Consider the following 16,185-nt stretch of genomic DNA (forward strand, 5'->3'; position numbering starts at 1 on the left):
TATTGTCTCATGTGTTTTTGCCTGGATGATGATAATGATGTTTATATTTTTTAGTAAATATTTTCTGAAAACAGGAGTTACCTTTCATGTTTGAAACTTGTAACTTCTTTCATTTTTTGGTTTAAGGACCTGTAACCTCTGTTGTATTTAAACAAGATTCCCCTATTTGGTCTGTTGACCTGATACTTTAATTAGATACATGTTTGGAGTAAACATTGCCATATGACATTAGCTGGTCTGTTTTCCTCTTTTAATTTCTTGGGTAGAGGGGGTAAAAGTGGAAGTAGACTTCTTGGTAACCGTCAGCTCATTTTCTGAATTGTACCACTTGATATCAAGGATTGTTAACTTCCTTAATCTTCATATTGCATTTAAATGCAAGGTGAAGGACAATTCTCTTTCTCTCACCTCTTACAAAATTTTCTTGCAGTGCAATTTAATCTGCATTTGTGCTCTACAGTACTAACGGGCTTTCAAACATGCCCTGCTCTATTAGTAAGAATATACAGTGATACAGAAATGAATTTGTCAAGAGTTTTATGGCTTCATGATCTATTGTACAATATTAAACCTGCTACAGTGTTATTAAGTCATTTTTCATCTCCCCTAAAATTAGTGTTGACGTTCTATTACTGGATTTGTTCTTGTCCTCAGATTAATACAAAGAAGGAAAAAAAAAACTTCCCTGCTACAATATTAAATTAATTGTAGGATAAGCAGCACCTTGTTTAGTGTAGAAGAATCCTACTAGAAAATTATAAAACAAATTTCTCTGCTTTCCACTTGTTTTTCTGTAAAAAAAAAAACAAACCAAAAACCTACAGCTGGAAATATATTTCTAAAGACACAGAAAGAATATTGTAATGGAAAGAAGTATAATTTAAAGTATATAAAATGAGAAGAAAGAAAATCAGCAGGCCTGACTCTGCACAATCACATATAGTGAATGCTTCTAACCCAAAAAGCTGATAGAAATGCTGGTGGCATTAACTGTATAGGTAGAAGAATGTGACTGATTTTTGGATTCTGTGATACTGTGTTTAAAGGAATAATGTGTTTCTTCTATTCCAAAAGGTCAAGGACACTTAGAAACCACAAGGGTGATACCCCAGCCTCAACACTTATGAGAGTGGTGCCATAATCAGGACTCCTTGATAATATGAGAGCTGTTATTGTTTCAAAATTAAAGCCAAGTGAATAATTTTCTTTGAATGTTTTCTGCTTTTAAAATGTTAATGTTTTCTACATATGGGAACAGATAAGTGATTCTAGGGTATTTTTGATGCTTTCTGGTTATGGTTAGATAGGTGATCTGGAATCCTAATTGTTACTGTAGGAGGAACCTTACAATGTTTATTTAAGCCAAAGCATATCCTACTTTATTTTATTTTATTTTTATTTTTGCCTCTAGGGCTATCGCTAGGGTTCAGTGCCTGCACTTCAGATCCACTGCTCCTGTTAGCCACTTTCCTCCACCCCCATGGTGGTGGTTGCTGCTGCTGCTACTACTGTTGTTGTTGGATAGGACAGAGAGAGATCAAGACAGGAGGGGAAGACAGAGGGGGAGAGAGAGAAAGATAGACACCAACAGATCTGCTTCATGGCTTGTGAAGTGACTCCCCTGCAGGTGGGGAGTGGGGGGTTCAAACCTGGATCTTTGTGCCAGTCATTGTGTGTTGGTATGCATGAGACCCCTTCTGTTTCATTTGGTTTAAATCCCCCCTGCTTAACACTATTCTATTTACATAACCACTTCATTCTATTTATATAACCGCTGTTAACAAGCACCTCCCTCCAGGGCATTGGTTCAATCCCCACTGTTTCATGATATGTTTTTGCTCCACCCCCCCTCCTTGTCACACTCTGATTGTCACCAGTCACTTTTCTCTCCACCCTCTCTATGTCACACCCTGTTTCCACCCTACTTGTCAAGTATATATAAAGACAGCATTGTGAGTTTTAGAGTACTTTACCTTTAGTTTAGCTCAGCTCGGCTTAGATTGTGCTGCGTCCTGCATGAATAAAGAGATACTGCCTACAGCTCAACTATGAGTCCCTGGTCGTCTGTTACCTGCCCGTGAAGCCAGCCCGGCGAAAACAACATAACCCGTCAAAAACGACAATTGTGCTTTGCACTTTGTGCCAGTCATGTGCACTTAATCCAGTGCACTACTGCCTGCCCCCCCCACCATCTTTTTTTTTTTTCAAATCTTTGTTTACTGGATAGAGCCAGCCATAAATCAAGAGGGAGGGAGGAGATAGAAAGGTAGATAGACAGAGACACAATTGAAGCACTGCTTTACCACTTGCAGGTGGGAACTGGTAGTTCAAACCTGGGTCTTTGCACATTGTAACATGTACGCTCAATCAGGTGCGCCACCACTTGGCCCCTAGTTATTCCAAGTTTAGTAAATAATCATCTTCTTTATATGCACTATGAATATATAGAATATAACATGAATAATTAAATTTCTCTTTGTAGAAAGTTAGCACTAGTATAATAATATACACTGTTATATTTATGTGATAAAAACTATTGATCAACTTTCAAGAGTATGATTAGAATGTAATGTAAAGTTAACGTTGAATCTTCTGGTAGATTGGAAAAGTAATCACCATTTATCATCTGAGTGATTTAACTTAGCTTATGAATTAAAATATATTAATCTATAACAAAATATAAAAGAGAAGTATGGTGAAACTTTAGGCACTTTAATTAGAATATATGTGTTGCAAGGACTAGATAACCTCTCTGCTTTTTTCAAGAATGGTTTCATTGGACCAATAGGATAATCACAAGACAGAGCATGAGTTTTAAAAATTTTTTTATCTTTTTCCCCATTGGCTCTAAGAAAGAGTTAAAAGTCCAAGATAAATCAGTTCAGACAATTAACACTGTTTAAAAAAGCAACTGAAAACAGAGATTGGATTCAATGAATTGAGGCTTAAGAGCTTTTGAGATAAAGCTGTGTAACTTTCTCATTGTGACTTGTTGGCTGGAAGTGGATTATTGTTTTAGGATGAGATGTATGTACTCTTAGCTTCCATGCTACCCTAACTGATATTAAAGAACAAATTATAATAAAATTTGAGTGATATCACCTCTTCTTTGATAGCAGATTGTGATGATTACACTTTCTGGCAACCTTTAAATTGTTTTTGAACAAAGCGCTGTCATTTCGTGATACACTGCTTTGGTGGGTTGCAGAAATTTTAACTCAAGGAAAGTATGATTTGCTTAAAACTTATTTTGAAGCCCAGCAAAGTTCCATATCTCAGAATCTTTGTGTCTAGTTCAACTGCAGTCTGTGAGAGTGAGCTGCTTTTCAGGAGATTAGGGTATGGTCCAGCCCATCTAAGACTGAGTCAGTTGTAGTTGCTGTCAGTATCTCTTAACTTTTTTTTTCTTTTTAAAAAATTTTATTTATTTATTTTCCCTTTAGTTGCCATTGTTGTTGTTATTGATGTCATTGTTGTTGGATAAGACAGAAAAAAATGGAGAGATTAGGGGTAGACAAAGAGGAGGAGAGCAAGACACCTGTAGACCTGCTTCACTGCTTTGAAGCGACACCCCTGCAGGTGGGGAGCCGGGGGCTCAAACCAGGATCCTTAAGCCAGTCCTTTTGCTTTGTGCCACATGCGCTTAACCCGCTGCACTACTGCCCGGCTCCCAAGTCTCTTAACTTTTGATAATGATAGCCTAGGACTTCACCTGTTCATTTTCAGGTAGGGTTTTACTGTATGTTACTAAATGTTTGTGAGGTTGCTGTAGCAGCCACATTTCTTTTAATAGGACATATGAAATTGGAATTGTGTACAGATGTGTATTAGTTGACCTGTAGGAGAGTAAACCAACTTATCCTCAGATGTGAAATTCCTGTCTGTGATAGGAGGTGGTGGCACACTTGGTTGAGTACACACATTATAAGGACTTGGGTTCAAGCCCTTGGTTCCCCCTCCACCCCCACCCCCCACAGGGGGGAGTTTCATGAGCAGTGAATCAGGGTTGTAGCTCGCTCTCTCTCTCTCTCTCTCTCTCTCTCTCTCTCTCACACACACACACACACACTCTTTATCTCTCATTCTTTTTCTCTCCTTTATCTCACTTCCATCTGTTTCTCTATCTCTATCCAATAAATTTATGAATCAATAAGTAATGAGTGAGTAAGTAAATAATAAATCCCAAAGTTACTGATGATGACATTCAGATAAATTAGTTTTTAGATTTTGAAAAAATAGTTGAGGGTTTTGATATTTCTCTAGAAGTTCAGAAACAGTATCTGCCATACCATTTAATTTATAACTTATTTTGCCCCAAAGTGTATACCTAAATGGGACATTAGTAACAAAATATATTCACTTCATAGAAATTTAAAATATTGTTTTGAGTACATCCTGCTGATAAAATAAGGGTACCTGTATTCGTGTACATTCTAGAAATATATACCTACATGTATAAAATTAGAAAAAATTCATACTTGTTCTCAATGTAGTAATTGTTCACCCTCAAACGATACTTGAGTATCACCTGCAGAAAGTTCATATATTTGAAAATAATTTGGTTCTGCTGATTCTATTTTACAAGAGCACTGTGCAGCTCTGGCTTATGGTGGTGTGTGGGTTTGAACCTGGAACCATGGAGGCTCAAGCATTTTCTTTTTGTTTAACCATTATGCGATCTCCCCTGCCCTTGAATCTACTTTAAATCCCTTTATAAACACTGTTGTCCTTAAACATAATGTCTGAGACCATTTGCTTACATTTTGTTCAGTTAAGATTAAGAGGAGAACAGAGAAACAAGAACCAGGTACATTAGTTGACAATCTGACTAACTGAAAAATGGCATGAATCTAATAATCATAATTTGTGTCACCTCAATTGCTCTTTGCTTTAAAAGAGAGTATTGCTACTGTTGGACATCCCTTCAGAGTTAAGCATCTACTTTAAAATAGTCTTTTTAATAGATTTTTTATTTCTGATATGAAATTCTGAGTTTCTCAGGCTATCCTAGAACTTGTTACACTCTTGCCACTATATAGCATGTTTTGAATGTTTTGAAAACTATTTGTTAAGGCAAGCTTATTGTTAGGTTTAATAATGCTTGGAGAATAATACCATGTAAGTTTGATGGGGGTAGAGGGACCTGGGGGTGGGGCTGCAACCCCAGAAGTGAACTGTCAATTTTGCCAATAAATTGAAAAAAAGTGAAATGGAGTTCCCATAGAAACGTTATCTTTGCCCTCACACAGCTGCATTATTACCCCATTGGACTGTGTGATTAATGCTTTTTTCCTGATAACCATAGAAGCACATAGGATTTTTTCTGTATCACTGAGTATGAACTTTAATGCTGCATTCCCAGTAAGCTGTGTAAATATGTGGTCTCAATATGTATCTCTAGTTTGACCTTTATACTTTCTATTTCTGCCAAATTTTGTTCTTGCTGTGGTATCTTGCTACATCTGTTGCAAACTCTTTTCCTTCCCCCTACTATCTGCCAGAAATGTCACTGCTCTGAAATTTATTTTGTCATTTTTGTCTCTTCATTCTTGGCATTATTTTCCACGTTATTTAAGCTGTTTCCATTCTTTCAATACAGTTTCTTATTGGTTGTTTTGTTTTGCTTTATTTTTTTTTAAGCCCCATGCCCCCTTTGAAGTCATAGTTTATTCTGAAGTAAAGACTTGACATTGATTTGTTTTCATATTTTTTTCTAACAACTCCTTGTTTCTTTTGCTTATTTAAGGATATGGCCTTGACTTAGATTGTTAGCTTTTCTTTCCTGTTCTCCATGTTTCAAATATTATTGAGCGTACCCATGTCAGGTACTGTTTTAGGCTCCAGAAATAGATCAGTGAGAAATGTGCATACTTTTAAAGTATAATTTTAATTTGTTTCACAGATATTTAACAGAACATCTTATGTATACTAGTCACATTTCTAAACATTAGATGTATAGCAGAAAAATGAAACTGGCAAAATTCTATCTTTAAGAACCTTTTATTTGTTTAATTAATTAATTTACAAGAGTACTGTTCAGCGTATGGTGGTACAGGGGATTGAACCTGGGTCTTTGGAGCCTTAGGCATGAGAGAGTCTTTGCATAACCATTATGCTATCTACCCTCTGCCTAGAACCTTTTATTTTTGTGGGAGAAAATATAATATATAAATATATAGTACAAGTGATGGTGATGAGTTCTGTGGAGAAAAAGAAAAATTAAGGGAGGAGATGCCAGGATAACAGGGTACGTGGAAACTACAATGCTCTCTATTTTGTGTAGGGAAGAGCAAAAGGTAAACAGCAGGCTATATGGTTATCTGGTGAAAGAGTATTCAGGCAAAGGTGAAAGCAGTTGATTTTTTTTTTTCTTTTTTGCCTCCAGGGTTATTGCTGTGACTCGGTACGTGCACTATGAATCCACTGCTCCTGTGGCCATTTTTTTTTTTTTTAAATTTTTGGATAGGACAGAGAAATTGAGAGGGATAGGGAAGATAGAGAGGGAGAGAGAAAGACACTTGCAGACCTGCTTCACCGCTTGTGAAGCAACAACCCTCCTACCCCCACAAGTGGGGAGCCGGGGGCTTGAACCAGGATTCTTGCATGGGTTCTTTGCTTTTGATACTACATGCGCTTAACCTGTTGTGTCCCCGCCCGGCTCCCTGATGAAAGCTATTGAAAAGGCCATGGGACTTAATATACTATGCAAGATTGTTCCAAGAACTGGAAAGATACCACTGTTGATAGAAAGACTAAGAAGATGGCGTTAAAAGTAATTTAAAAGACTTGAGTGATTGAGGACCTTGAATATTTTAGAGATAGAAGTGATGATAGTGTAGGACTTGTTTGATCAAATGAAAGAAATGATACCATCAGACTTAATTTTAAAAGAGGGACAAAGAAATATAGAAAGACCATTTTAGACTTGAATTATTCAAATTCAAGATCTTGATAATGTAGGTCAGGATTGTGGTGTTGAGATCAATATTTCAGGAATTTGGTTATAATTTAAAGTTAGCTCTGGTACACACACTTTAGTAAAGTTCAAAGGTGACTCTGAGTAATACAACCTACAAAGCTGGGAGAAAGGAATTACCTTTACGGAAGTAAAATGTGTGGGGACTGGGACGTAGTTCACTGGGTTGAACATATACTTTACCATATGGGAGGACCTGGGTTTGCGTGTCCTCCGCAAGGGAGCACCATGCAAAGGGAAAGCTTTACTAGTGTTGGAGTGGTGCTTTGGTGTCTCTTCTCTGTTTCTCTCACATTTTATCTGTCACCCTCTATGTGAGAGAGGCGAGGCGGGGCGGGGCGAGGCGAGGCGAGAGAACAGTGAGGATAAGGATGCTCTCAGAGAAGCAGTTCTCATAGGATAACAGAGGGTCGGAATTTGGTCATGCTAAGTTTGATACACTGTTAGATTGGATAAGGGCTGATACATGTTTCTGATAATCATTTTTCTTTGGACTTAGCTATTAATAAACAAGATGGCAGTCTCTTTAGATATAATTTTATTTTGATTCATTTACTTGGTTACAACTATGTCTTCCTATTGCTAAGCATCATTAAAATTTTTCATTCATTCTGCACCCACAATGATCCTGGGTCCATGCTCCCAGAAGGATAAAGAATAGAGAAGCTATCAAGGGAAGGGATGGGACATGGAACTCTGGGGGTGGGTATTGTGTGGAAATACACTCCTCTTACCCTATAGTCTTGTCAATATTTCCATTTTATAATTAAAAAAATTTTTTAAAAAGAGACTCTTATGTCTGAGGCTCTGAAATCCCAGGTTCTAGAAATAAAAATAATAATAAATAATAAAACCATGTGTCTTGAAAAAAGTTTTTCATTCATTTATTTGATAGGATGGAGATTGAGAGGGGAATGGGAAATAGAAATATTTGCAGACCTACTTCAACACTTGTGAAACTTCTCCCCTCTAGGTGGGGGCCAGGGGTTTGAACCCAGGTCCTTGTGCATTTTAATATGTGTGCTCATTGTAAGTAGGTGCACTACTTCCTAGCTCCTGCTAAGTATCATTTTTATTGTGAATATGTTCTGCTATTGTTATTGGAAATACCGGTATGGTAAATTTGAGGGCCATATTGGACATTTTAATGTTTTTCTTTGTGGTGTGAATGCTACTTAACTAGATATAAAAGTTTCAGTTCAGAGCTATTTTCAGTCAGAATCTTCATCTGCCAGGTATTCTAAAAAGAGAATGTGGGAAAAAGATATGGGAGGAGACACAAAGATAAAAAGAAGAAATTTCTAATGTTAAGACTGAAATCATGGGGGCCAGGTGGTAGCACAGCAGGTTAAGCACATATGGTGTGTAGCACAAGGATGGTCATAAGGACCCTGGTTTGAGCCCCGGCTCCCCACCTGCGGGGGGAGGGGTCACTTCATGAGGGGTCACTTCATGAGCGGTGACGCAGGTCTGCAGTTGTCTATCCCCCTCTCTGTCTTCCCCCTCCTCTCTCCATTTCTCTTTGTCCTGTCCAACAACCACAACAGCAGTAACAACAATAATAACAACAAGGGCAACAATATGGGAAAAATGGCCTCCAGGAGCAGTGAATTCCTAGTGCAGGCACCAAGCCATAAATAAAGCCCCTATGAAAGATCAAACCTGATAAAATTTAATAATTCAGCAGGTAAAAAAATGCTTACAAGTGGAATTTTATATCAGAATTCAAAATGGTTTGAAACAGTGATGACAATAAAAGTTGGTAAAAAGTAGTTGACTTTGAAACCTTTTATTTATTTTTCTATTAATTAAAACATTTTAATTAGAGAATAAGTTATAAAATATTACAGGCAGAAAAGGTAGTATCATGGTTATATAAAAAGACTTTGATGGCACCCTAGAGCTTGACGGTAGAAAAGGACCTAAATTGGGGGTGAGAGTGTTTTTCAGATACCATCATAGGGATAAGAAATTGTACCCCATGTGTCAACAACTGTACGGTAAACCATTAACCCCCAATAAAATGGTATAAAGATTAAAATAAAATTAAGTGGTCTACATTCTCTGTGCACTAGGAAGGGTAAGATTCATGGATGCTAACCCTCCATCTAGAAGCATAGAACTAATTTCCATGTAGGTATCTTGGAAAAAAACAAATAATCTTTACATGGGATTCAGGAAGATGCCTTGCTTTAACCGTGCTAAGGTGTTATAAGTTCTATCTTTATTACTAACATCTGAAGATTCTTTATGTCAAATGTGGTCTAAGTATAGTAGTTTTTTCATTTTATTTTTCCATGTGCATGTAAGGATATGTTCTAACAGTAAAAAGTAGCTTTAACAGTAAAAAGGAGACCTGGAGATAATTTATCATCTTGTTAAAGACAGTGACAGTACAGAATGTTTGTTTATTTATTTATTTTTGGTGGCATTGACAGCATAGCTAGTTGATTAAATGGAAGAGAAGAGAGGTTGGAGAAGAGAAAAAAAATCAAGTTTGATGTCAGGGCTTTTGGCTAAGGCAATTCCTGTACAGAGTTACTGCAAACTGAATTACAAAAGACTTACTTGGTAAGGGCAAGGATACCATGCCTTCTACTGGGTGGGCTACCTCACCACCCCAGTAATTTTTACTTCTAACATATAGTCTGGTGATACTGATGGCCGTGGAACAATGCTTTGAAAACTAGAGCCTCAAGGGTTCTGGACATACTCTGTAATGAGAAAGTTTGAACTTAATTCCTATTCTGTTATTTATTAACCCTGTGATTCAGGGCAGATTTTTTCCTCCTCTTCTTTAATACAAAGTAGTTTGCTTCTATTTGGTGTTACCTGGTAGGTTTTTGATTTTGCTCTGGAAATGTGCAGAGTTTCTCTATATAAATGAACAGTAACAGCATCCTCAAACTTGAAGTATCTTACCCACTATATCATACTATATAGGAACATTTTGCATTTGAATAACTGTATTTGAAATAACATGTTTGAAACATGATAAATACAAATTGCTATTGTTTTGTCAAACATTTTGGTTGTATTGTCTTTTCTATCCTATAACACTATCATGCAAGCAGAATGTAGTTTAAAAACTTTAAAAACTAAGTAAAATAAAATTGAGATAAAATTAGCTTTAATAATTTTAACCAAATACATAAAATATTGTTTCAGTATATAATATTAAGGATAAATCTTTGTGATTTGACAATTATTATACTAATAGTACATCTCAGTTGACATATTCCAATTTCAAATATTTAATATGTTATCACGAGGCCATGATGAGAACTATTTCATACACTCTTCGTCAGCTGCCTTCTTGGCCAGCTTCAACCCTCTGTTACTGGCTTCTAGAACTCAGCCTTTTAATCCATGAGAGAGATCTTTCCATTTTGTTTGTCCATGGAAGCTCTTTCTTATGAGGAACTGTCTTCTTAGTGCTTGTGGTTTGTTTTTTGATAATATAAATGTGCTTCTTGAAATGGTTGCTATATCAATTTTTGTTTTGTTAAGATTTTGCTCAGGTATTCTATGAACATTTGATCATTGATATATTGTAGTCTTAATTTGTACAGATTTTTTTTCACACACACCTATTTTAATAGTATTTATGTGACAAATACTTGAATATACTGGGCTTGGCATAGTACCCTTATTTACAGATCCTCTTTTAGAATTGCATGTATTTCAAAGATTGCTCACAGTCTTCTTTGACTCAGTGAAATCCTACTAGAAAATATTTTGAGAACGTGTTTGGAGGTTCTAGCAAGAGAGCACAGCTACATGTATAACTTGACCCAAAATCAGTGTGTCTATTCAGGGAAAGTTGATCTCTTCAGTCAAGCAGTGAGGGATACACAAGGAGTAGTAAGGGAGGAAGGGGCCACCTACCTGCCTAGGTAATCAGACCAGCCAAATTAACCCAGGTGACCAGTGGGGTGACAGATGTCACAGATAGCTTGCCCTCACATCTAGAAAATATTTTGATTATTAGACTTTTTATATTTATTCAGCATTTTTTTCACACTTAACCTATTTGAAGGTGGACAAATGAAATGTTTAAGACATTTCTTGCCCATGATGATAAATAATATTTAATAAAGCATTTAAATTTTAAGTGGGAAATATGATTTGTATCTTTTGAAAACATTTTATTCTTACTGATTGACTTTCTTTAAATTGATTAGGACTTTCAATGTAAGTAAGGTTTGAGAACTGTGTGATTTCTTAAAATAAGCTTCTAAATTCACTCACCCTTGAAGGATTGCCTCCTAAGTTTGTTTTTCTAGGCAGTATTTCCTACACTTAGAAAAAGAATGAATTTTATATCTATGTTTCCCATCACCATGCACCAGCATTTTGTTTACCATCTTTTGCTACTGAAAGAAAAGTGGTGATTTGGGTGGCGGATATAAGTACAGTACAGTACTGCTAGCAGGTGAAAATATTGTAGCTCCCAAACCTATTTTTCCCCCTCTCCTGTTAGTTTAAAAACCTACAGGAAAGTTGAGGCTAGCACATTGAATACCTGTACTTTCTTCTTGTTGACCATTTGCTCTCCCCAGTGTAGCTGCCTACATTTTTGGTATTTTGGGGTCCTTACTAATGCATAACTTTTGTAAGGTTTGTCTTGATCTAATTCTGCCTACCCCTCCCTTCTCCCTCCCTCTCAGTGGGGAGGGAGGAAGAGAGAATGTGTGAGAGAGAAAGAATGAGAGATTTTTGGGGGTGGGGGGCAGGAAGAGAGACAGGAACACTGCTCAGCTCTGGTCTGAGTGCCAGGGATTTAAACTACAGCCTCTGAGCCCTCCAAGCATGCAAATGGTATGAACCTGACTCTCTACATCAGTTTTGATAAGAGTGAAAGGTTTGAATAGTTGGTACAAAGCTTTAGTTATTTGATTACATAGGCAAGGCCCAAACATTGGATTTTCCTTATTATTTTAATGTGCAATGATTTCTCTGTCGTTTTTTTGTTAGTTTCTTTGTGTTTCTTGGTCCTCCTCAGAAGTACCCAAACCTAAATCAGAGTCTAATTTTATATAATCTGGATTCACCTAGCTGACTTCATCCTGATTAAATACATCTTAAACATTTTTCCCTTAGAGATGTCCTACCCGTAATGTGTATCAAAATAAGTTTTCACAAAGATAGACAATGCTTCTCTTGAAACAAAAACCTAGGTTTGATCACTTGCTTAAGTTGATGACCACTAGAGTGTCTCATTGTACACACATATTTTCCCATCTCTGTTTACTAAATCTGTGGACTTGAATGTAGCTCAGTTTTGAACTAAATTAAAAAAATTTTTTGACCTAGAAAAAAATCCTTGGTATTTATTAGCCTAAGATTTTTGTTGTTTCCTTTATGTGATCCTATGCATAATAAAACCACAACACTAAAAAAAAAAGCCTTTGTTCAACTTGTAAATTATTTTATTTTAAAACTATTTTAATGCAAATTACTGGTATCATTAGTTGTTTATTGTTAGTATTAACAGTGTTGGTGCAGACCTATCAGTTTCCTTCAAAAGGATAGGAGTTTGAAGTTAAGTTTTCTGGATATGCATTTGCTTGGTTTAAACATTTACGTTACAGTTCATTATAGTTGTGTTATGTATGCTTGCTTAGAAAATAATTCAGTCCTCTTGGGGCTGATTATATTTGCAGGTACCCCCTGCCCTCCCAAAAGACACAGCCACCAGTAAAGATAAATCATGAGTTATTTCTTAGATGATTTATAGCACCGAACCATTGAGAGAATTTTATTTCTAACATTTTGCACTTTTACATATATTGATATATATTAGAATTATGCATTTGTGGCTTAAGGGACAACTGTATGGCTAATTATATAATAATTATAATGTGTGGCCTAAAGATAGAACAAAAATTTTTAAATCTCTGGAGGAGTGACTAGGTAGATGACTCAATGGGAAGAATGCAGGACTTGCAATGTGTGAGACCTCTGGTTTGATAATCTGGCACTACATACACTGGAGTGGTGCTCTGGTCCCCAACCAGGGGTAGATTAAATAGCTTACCTAGTAGGACAGTCTGGCATTTTGTATATGTGTGTTATAGCATAGAGATGTGTGGGTGGGGGCCCTTTGGGTGTCTTTTTCTTTCTTTGTCTGATCTGAAAAAAAATCAGTCATATTTGACTGATTGCCCATGTGTGTGAGACCCCAACAGTACCTTCTCCCTAAAAACAAAATATACAAACAAAAATCTGATCAATCAATTTTAGGGAAAATTGCTAAAGTGTCTTCAGCTGTCAGGCAGCTAACTTCTCTATAGTGGACTAGGGAATTAAGAAAACACTTATTCCATCTTAGACTTTATTTTTCTTACATTGCTCACTTCTCAGAGCCACTTAGATTAGGTAGTCCACCTGGTGTCTGTCTTTAAGTGAATAGTAATATTTATGAGCAGGCTGAAGCAGTTCTTAAGTGTCCACTTCTTCAACAGAGAGAGGCTGCTTATTCCAAGCTCAGACATTACTTTTCCCTCAGAAATTGCCTGCCATCACTTCCCTAGCTGTAGAATGACTAATTATGAGCTAGAGTCTTAACATTTTTCACTGTTTTGACATTGTGTGCTTGGCAAGGGTGTAAGGTATTTCTTTACTTCTTCGGGTTGTCCTTATTTATCAAATACAATCTAGATGCCTTAATAATATTAGATATGTGATTTGTAACTCTTAGCTTCCAGTTTCTATCAATAAAACACAGATGCTTAGTTACAAATCAGTTTGGATTAAGCAATTTATTACATCCTGCAGTTCAGTAGAGTAATTTGAAACAATGAAACTTTACCAAGAGTGGAGGGCCAGGTTCTTTCTGGTCCTGTGCTTTTTAGCATTTCTTTTGAGTGGCTATATATGTGGGACAGGTTCCTTAAGTAGACTGGTGTATAGTAGTGGCCTGCCCCTCAAAGTTCTATGTGTCAGGGAAAAGAGGTAATCTTAATGATTGTGATCTAGAATGCTGTCTTTAGTTGATGATGCAGTTAGCTGTTCTGTCTTTGCTGTGGGTTAGCAGCTGCTATGAATGTGAAATTAAAGGGATTTGTGAAAATCAAGGATAGAAATGGGAAAGGTGACAATATTACAGTACTGGAAGCACCTATGTGAGGATAGTCATGCAGTGTGCTGTATGAGGGTTAGAAAGATAGCTACTGACTGTTAGCAAATCCTAGCAGCTAGTCCCACCTTCATAGCTATTTTTATTTAGATGTTTATTTCTCTTAGCATTCATAACAGGAAATTTCCATTTTGGTTGTCAGTTTTGCTTGCAAGTGTAGGGACAAGGATTTTAGAAGTACTTAATCTCTTCAAGTGTTGAATTCTCAAGCTGAGTTGCCTTCAGTAATCCAAGGCAAGTATTAGTAATCCAAGTCACTAAGTTTGATATATTCTAGATAGCTCCATTTCTCTTGATTTCTGTGCATGTAGCTTCTATTAATGCAAGGTACTAAAATACAGTGTGGGGGGGGGTCTCTTTTGGGAAATAAAGGAATTTAAGTGATAATATTTTTAATTTTCTTTTTTTTTACCAGGCACTGCTCAGCTCTGCTTATGGTGGGGTGGGGGATTGAACTTGGAACTTCGAAGCCTCAGGCATGAGAGTCTCCTTCCGTTACCATTATGCTATCTCTCCGCCCCAGTAATACTGTTTTTTAGTCAGATCATTGAAAAGCATAATTCTGGAGTGGGAACAAGCATTTTAAGAATTCTGTTGAAGCTCAGAGGTAGCTCACCTGGTAGAGCATGCTCTTGTCATGCATGAGGCGGTCTGGTCCCAGCCTCAGCACCTTATGGGAGCATCAGTAGTCACCAGGGTAGCACTCCATAGATAATGGAATGGTGTTGTGGTATCTCTCCTCTCTCTGTTTCTCTCCTACCTCCCTACCCCCCCAAAAAAAAAAAACCCAAAGAATTTTTAAAAATCAATAGAAAAATACTGAGTGCTGACTCTGAATGTCTGGTGGGGGGCGGGGAAGAACACAAAGATGAATAAAATAGCCTTTTATTTCAACACGATAGTTGAGTGGAATTACAGCCAGCTATGTTTATGATTCTTTTATTATTGTATAACATTGAAAGTAAATTTTATAGGACAGATTTCTAGAGATTAGTAACTATCCATAGTTACAGAGCCAATAGATAACAGAACCTGGGTTCAAACATAAAGGAGTAATATGTTTTAACTACTTTTATTTCTTGGCTTTAGTTATCTTCCACCTTTTCTCTTTTTTGTTTGGTATGATTTGGAAGAACCTATGAAGTTCAGTCTAAAGAAAAATTTTCTTCAAACTTTTACTGTAAGAGAAAAATTTGTAGGAAAATAGGCCTAATTTAGGTTTAGTTATTAAATATTTTCACATTTCCACTAAGTCTCTCCATATATACACATTTTATAGTGTGTAGATATATTTGTGAGTTTGTAAATTATTTTACTGTTTGTCATTATATTAGACAGGATCAGACATGTTCAAGGTGGTACGGCTGAAGATTTGTCATTAAGTATGTCACATAATTTTCCCTCCCCAAACTGTTTTGAATTGTTACTTATAATACCATTGATCTAATTTACCCACTTTTGTTCATCCATTTCAATACTTGGGGATGGTTTTTAGTTTTTTTACTATTATATATAGTATAATAATAAACATTCTTTCTGCATTGAGTATTTTTCTTCTGTTGAATTATTACTTTTATCAATTCCCAGAAATGGGACAAATATATTCTTGAACTTCGTATGTTAGTTTATGAATAGCAATACCTTTATTATGTTAATTTTCATGGGAGAAATAAATTTGCAGAATGCAGTGTGTTACTTTTCTTATAACACCACTTTGCATATAAACAATAGTTATTTATAACTAGTTTTTACACTTCCATTGGGAAAAGAACTGCAGAGATATAGGCAACATTAAATTAGAAATGCTGTAGTGTTGTAGTTTTAACATTCTGTGACTTTTCTTTTAGGTCTATATCTTTAGGAATATAAGTGGTATATAATCTCAAGCCCTCTAAGGGAAATAGGAATGTAGGGAAGAATAACATTGAATTGATAGAAGAACTTTTAGGAATGCCTATTGGCAGCGATGATGATTGAGTTTGTCATAAGGTCACAGGGAAGTTAGCTAGTTCAGATGTATAATGGTAGAAGAGGAGAGAATCAGAAATACATAGGCAGTTTTTATCTT

General features: G+C 36.3%; 1 protein-coding gene across 2 annotated transcripts in view; it reads left to right on the forward strand.

The window, feature by feature from the left end:
• ZFAND3 (zinc finger AN1-type containing 3) overlaps positions 1-16,185 on the forward strand; it is a 288,056-nt gene that overhangs the window by 112,972 nt on the left and 158,899 nt on the right. The window lies entirely within an intron of this gene.

This window comes from Erinaceus europaeus, chromosome 4 (assembly GCF_950295315.1).
Source record: "Erinaceus europaeus chromosome 4, mEriEur2.1, whole genome shotgun sequence".
NCBI classification, from domain to species: domain Eukaryota; kingdom Metazoa; phylum Chordata; class Mammalia; order Eulipotyphla; family Erinaceidae; genus Erinaceus; species Erinaceus europaeus.